Source organism: Neolamprologus multifasciatus, chromosome 16, assembly GCF_963576455.1.
Source record: "Neolamprologus multifasciatus chromosome 16, fNeoMul1.2, whole genome shotgun sequence".
Classification (NCBI taxonomy): Eukaryota; Metazoa; Chordata; class Actinopteri; order Cichliformes; family Cichlidae; genus Neolamprologus; species Neolamprologus multifasciatus.
The window spans coordinates 16,303,799-16,310,231 of NC_140454.1; the positions used below are offsets into that span (position 1 = coordinate 16,303,799).

Sequence of the window (6,433 nt, forward strand, 5' to 3'; positions counted from 1 at the left end):
TCAAATGCATTCTTCTCTAAATTTCTCACAGTGGTAGGCAGCAAACACAACTGGTTGGATGGACTTCAGAAGGCCGCTACGTCCACCCATATTGAGTGGGTATGCACGTCATGCTGATTTCTAGTAAACTACCAGGTCATGGGTTGTCTGCATGTGTGTTTTGAATCAACAATTTCCTCGGGCTGATTACCCTCACACTGCTAATCCACAAATCAACATTTGACCTCAAACTATAACCGAGGGTGTGGAGGTTAATCAGTCCTATTTCTTACTTTCACTGGTTTGCTGAGTTTATTTTCCAGCACCAACACTGATTTCGATGCAAATAGTCCCCCCACGGACGCCGGCACACACACAGGCTCAATCCAGACATAAAATTATTAATGTGCGTTTGCAAGCCTTATTCTGCTGCTGTGTGGCCAGCGAGAGGCTCCATTACCAAAGATGCAATTACAATCAAAGAATAGGGAAGGAATGGGAGAAAACAGTGGAGGGGTCTGAGAAACCAAAAAATGTAAAAGGAAAAAGAGACGGCTTCTCTCTCCAGGACCAAGTCTAGAAAGGGAAACTAAAGATGGATTCTGTACCAACAAAAATAGACTTTCCAGGACTGCGGACAGAGAGAGGAATAGGACTCTGCCTACAGATATTCCAACAGGGCCATTTCTATGACGCCTCTGCACTTCCTCAAACCGTGAGAAAAGTCTGTGCCTGCTCACAAGCACATACTGGGAACCCACACTGGCGTAAGGAAGGAATGACCAAGCAGTCAAATGTCATTTGACTGACTAACTGGACGCCGCATGAAGCAGGACTTTTCACACAGACTAGAGAAACTATTACAATTGCACACAATTAGGAATTACCTTCAGTTCACATGTGAGAAGAAATGTAACTTCCTATAAAGCAAAGGGCACCTATTTATTCTAATAAGTAAACAAACCAGGAAAACAAGCAAATCTTTACTACAATAAATTTAAAAAAAATCCTAACAGCTTTAACTGCATTTTAGTTCTTAATCACTTTGGCATTTAACATTTAGAAAACTAAAAAACATTGGGGAGACAAAAAAAATGGATCCAGGCATTGATAAACAATCATTTTTACTAATATTTCTACAGTAAAAAAGGCCAATATTGGTTTAACCAATAATCTGTCCATCCCTATAATAAAATATCCCCAACAAACACAAAAGTATTTGGTAAAAACTTCTATTACATGTAAAGAGTTCTTTAAATATAACCAAACATGAATTTTGCACCAATAACAGAGAAATCAGTGCAACAACAAACATCTTCAAGCATGCGCGGGAATTGTTAACTTATCAGTCAGCCTGCAACAAGTACACTAGTTAATAGATAAATCGTAGTGCATCACTCCATGTACGTATGCTGTATTACATATCTACAAAGTGACAGAGCAGAGACGGTTGTTGCAATGCGACGTTTAGCCAGCGGCATCAATATTCGATTCAGGTCAGCAGACTAGTTCAGGCCACGGCTGAATATGGCTAACGCGTGCGCACAACAACACTGCCGCTGAGCAGTCACAGGACACGTGTGCGGCTGCTGCTGATAAAAACGTGTAACCCTGTATTTCTATCAAAGCTGCTGAAAAACTACATGAGCAAATGTCATAAATTCATCTGTGTTCATCTAAATCAAACCAAGGGGGAAGGAAAACAACTTTTTAACTTACAGACTTATGGATTATCTAAATTTTCCTGACATGAATAATAAATAAGGACTTGCAGATATTTGAAGCTTATTATGGGATAAGTAACATGATTAAGTTTGTAAAGTGTTGCCTAAAAGCAACACTTTTATTCTGACTTTTTGTCATTTATTTTTCTCTGGTGGAGGGCAATGAAGTACTTTTAAGGGGCATCCACAAAGGAAGCAACCAGCAGCATCTTGGCAACAAGAGACCATAAATAGTCAACAATATTCAGCAACTTCAGGTGATGTGGAGCAAAATAACTGCTGGCAATGCAAGGTGGGCGGATCCTGAGTTAAACTTTCATCAACCTGAGGTGAGCAAATGAAGCAGCTACCAATGAGAGGGAAGGACGAGTTGATTGACATGTGACAGGGTAGCCCTTTCAAGTTAGGTTGCATCCGCACAGGGAAGCGATCACTGGTCTGATGCTGACAGTTGGTCGACAGAAGATATTCTAGGTTCCAGTTGCCGAGGTTACCCTTTAAGGCATTTCCTACCAGGTCATGTCAACCACCAGTATCTTGTCCTCTCACTGGCAGTCGCTTCAACGCATCACCAGTGGGATTTTTTTGCCCGTAGTCACTTGAAGTCGTTGAGTGTCACTGACTTTCTACGGCCTCTAAACGCCTCGTGACAACAAATTGCTCCCCGTGTGGACGTCTCCCCACAGTCACAGTCAGTGAAGGAACTTTGAGTTCTGACTCTCAAGTCTTCCTGTGGCTGGCAAATATTAATCACATCTTTATTGTTTCGTTAAACTCTCTTTTAATCACAGCCCAACAGAATTTTACCCCCAAAAAAGAAGATTATATTATATCAGTCCCTCCTCAAAACAGAACATTAGCCACAAAATGATGACACTCACATTGTGGCATGTACACGATAATTCAATAAGTTATTAGCTATTAATATATAGCAGTGCCTTGGCACTGATAATGAACAGAATAACATGGCATAACTCTAAAGACAAATCCTTCACGCTCACTATTCCATGGTCCAAGTTCTGGACAAGATGCTTCTTTTTATTAAGGCAATAGCAGTTTTACCCCTTCTAAAGTTAATGCATTAGTATTTTGTCTGACACGAAAGTCTAAACAAAGAAATTTTCTTTGTACTTTTACACTCGACTCCCACAGCATGATCAGCCACACTCTTTCCGAGTACTACAGGGGTATAAATATGCAGCAGTAATCAAGCTGCAGTCATAAAATTAGTCATGTATTTACTGCAGTGCGAATAATAATTTTCACACCATTCATGTTGCATCACTACAAGTGAATGTCAAAGAGCGCAAAGCCTGCCAAACAGCCCATGTGTCCATCGCTTTCTGAATTAAAACCTGACGGGCTTATCACTAAGCTTAGATTTTAAACCTAGCTCAAGATATGTGTGCCATATTTTACGCTGCCGAGTCAGGAGAACATTTAGGCCACGTCATGCCTGAACCTTGCAAGCACAAGCATCCACGCATTGGATCAAACAGTTCTAAGGACTCGCTACTACTTTTCAATACCTTTTTTTTGGTTTGCATTCACACAGGTAACAGGAAGTGGCAGTGACAGCTCTTGCATTTTCTTCTACACCTCTCCAGCCCCCTTTTTCAGTCTACATTGCTTTAAAGTGTAGTGGCTGTAGTGATATGTACCGTATATATTTCACTGTCATTTTTTCCCTTGCCATGCTTCATTTTTTTATTAATATTAATAGATTTCTCTTTCTTTTTTCCCCACTGGTGCTGCATTCACGTGTCTTTCATGACAGACGCGCATCTGCTGCTTCGCAGTCCTCAGCTCCTGTAATGCAAACACAGGTACAAACAATTTTGCAGAATCCCCCCGTTGTAAAGCTGACACGATAATTCACTGCATTACTGGAATGAGTGTGACAGCTAATGCAAAGTAAACTTGGCCAAGATTCACTGAGATGGAGACATAATATTGGTGCATGGATTGTAGATGTCAGGGTAGCGTGCAGCCTGCAGAGCCATTGCTGCACTACTACACTCATCTTATTTAGCTTTCTCGCTCTCTCTTTTTCTCACTCACAAAAAAATAAATAAATAAATCTCATCTTTCTTCTAAACCCTGAGCGATTCCGGTGGTCCTCGTCTCGTCTGTAAGCCCTGCTGTTTCGTTTGGAATCAAAGAGTATAATTAGTTCATTTTGTTCTCGTCATCACTTGTAAAACGTGAGAGGGGGACAGACAGGAAAAAGGAGAAAAGAGGAAGAGAGAGCTGCTGCTTTGAGATGCTAAACAAGCTGCTCATTGTTCCTGGCCAGCTGCCTCACCCCCCAAAAAACAAAACCTGAGGGTGCTCGAGTGGGTGTGTGACTGTACTGTATGTATGTATATACATGTGTGTTTCCGTCTGCCTGTGTAGGAGGGGTAAGAGCATTCTCTCCAGGACCATACGCAGTGGCTACAGCTGCTTAGGACCATCAGCCAAGTTATTACACACACATTTGAGTGCATATATCTATCCAAGTGTGTGTGTGTTATAGGATGGTGGAGGAAAGGATAATAGTGGATGACATCCTGGACCGGATGAAAAAACAAGTCTAGGTAGATTCCAGCTAAGTGACACAGTCCAAAGTACAGTTTTGATACAACTGAAACTGCGTACCACATACCTCTGTGTGACAGAGCCTACCTTAGATTAAAACAATAACTAAAAAGAAAGGTAAATTATATGTAGCCGCTTGTTACAAGAAAAAATAAAACTCAGTGATTTAGATTTGCTATCATCCTTGATCGTTAAAGATTGGGAACTAGAGCAGGGCGGTATGACCAAAAATATTTATCTCGATATACATTTGAAAATTTGCATAACGATATAACTGACGATATAATTGACACTAGACAAAATACTTTACAACTCCACAATTTTATTAGTGCGACATAAACCATCAATGTATTTTCACTTAAACAAGCAGCTGTTTTTTTGCATTATAGTTATATAAAAATGTAACAGTGCAAATGCAAATTCCTTGCTGACAGTTTAACCTAAAGCCATTTCCAGTGGACATTGCACCACTTGATGGATTGTCGGAGCATTACGTCTATCGTAGGGAGGAGCCTCGCGGAGTGATAGTACTGTGCTTCAACATAATATTACCGTATTGTGTGTGTATAACCTCTTTTTAAGTTTTGTGGATATCATACACTGTTCTTCTGAGGATATGTCGGCCAATGTCCACTGGAAATGCCTTTAGGTTAAACTGTCAGCAAGGAATTTGCATTTGCACTGTTACATCTTTATATAACTTTAATACAAAAAACAGCTGCTTGTTTAAGTTAAAATACATTGATTTTTTTTTGCACTAATAAAGTTGAAGAGTTGTAAAGTATTTTGTCTAATGTCAATTATATCGTCAGTTATATCGTTATGCAAATTTTCAAATGTATATCGAGATAAATATTTTTGGTCATATCACCCTGCTCTACTCCCTACGATAGACGTAATGCTCCGACAACCCATCAAGTGGTGCGGGTTTGTAGCTTAGCAAAGTTGTACTAAAACATCAGTCAGTAAAGACAACCAGAATTCATACATAAGGCACACGGGATTATAAGAGGCAGTGTCGATTTTCAGAAAAATCAAAGGATTGATTTTAAGTGTGCTGTATTTTCCAAAAAACACTGTAATAACGACGGTCTGCTAGCATGCTCTACCAAAAATAGTGCTTTGTTGTGTATCTAAACCAGTTCCACACCACTGAAGTTGCAGCATTTTTACAAACCAATTCTGGTTCATCCATTTCATTCAATGATCTGCTTTCGCCCTTGTCATTCTCCGTCGCCGCCTTTCTCGCTGTGTGCATATGAAAACAAAGGCACAGCATGCGGGTTTTACCCATATTCTATCACGATATTTCATTTTCTTGTCGTTGCCCAACATTATACCGGTATTACCATGACCGGTATGATATGGCCCAGCCCTATTGGGAACTTAATAGCGTTCTGTTTGGGTGCTTGGATGCTGCTACCAGCAATGTGCTGCTAAGAACCCCTCTGCATATATATCCACAGACCTTTACATTTGCTGGTTTCCTTCCCGTTTGTAAAAGTCTAAATCAATATAACCCACCATTTTCACCAATGTTTTACTAATGTCCACGCCTGCAATCGGCGATGTACAGAAGGTCCTGAAGCTGCCAGAGCTGCTTTCTTTGGTAGAAATTACTTTGGGAAGGGTTTGTTCCATGAAATGCTTCACAGACCGAAATTGTACAACAGGGGACATCTGAGCAATCAGCCACTCGACATTCCTCCATGGAGATGAACACCACCTGCTGTTAGACATCAGATTATCAAACACCTATTTAATTGAGCAACTAGAAGTTCAGCTTATTATTTTAGTTGATAAAAAAAAGTACTGAGTCACCAGACGAGTCTCTATGAGAGAAAAAGAAAGGAGGATCCAAAACTTTTGCCTGAAAAAATTAATTCTCACATTTAGCAGACCTGACCCATACATGCACCTGGGGCGAGACAAGAATTAGACTTGGGTTTGGAGAGTGTGTGTGTGTGTGTGTGTCACAGTGCACTAATCGGTTTCCAGCACCAAGGCCCAGACATGAGCCTGAGCTCAGGCCTCACCTGCCTGACATACATCATGCTCACATCACAGCCATCAGCATTCCTTAACAGGTACGTGCCCTCACACCCCACTCCACCCCACCCATCTGTGTGTCAGATAAGACAGGGGTGTAA

At 40.7% G+C, this 6,433-nt stretch overlaps 1 protein-coding gene across 5 annotated transcripts in view; it reads right to left on the reverse strand.

Moving 5' to 3' along the window:
* The window catches only part of gsk3ba (glycogen synthase kinase 3 beta, genome duplicate a), a 33,258-nt gene that overhangs the window by 24,939 nt on the left and 1,886 nt on the right, over positions 1 to 6,433 (reverse strand). The window lies entirely within an intron of this gene.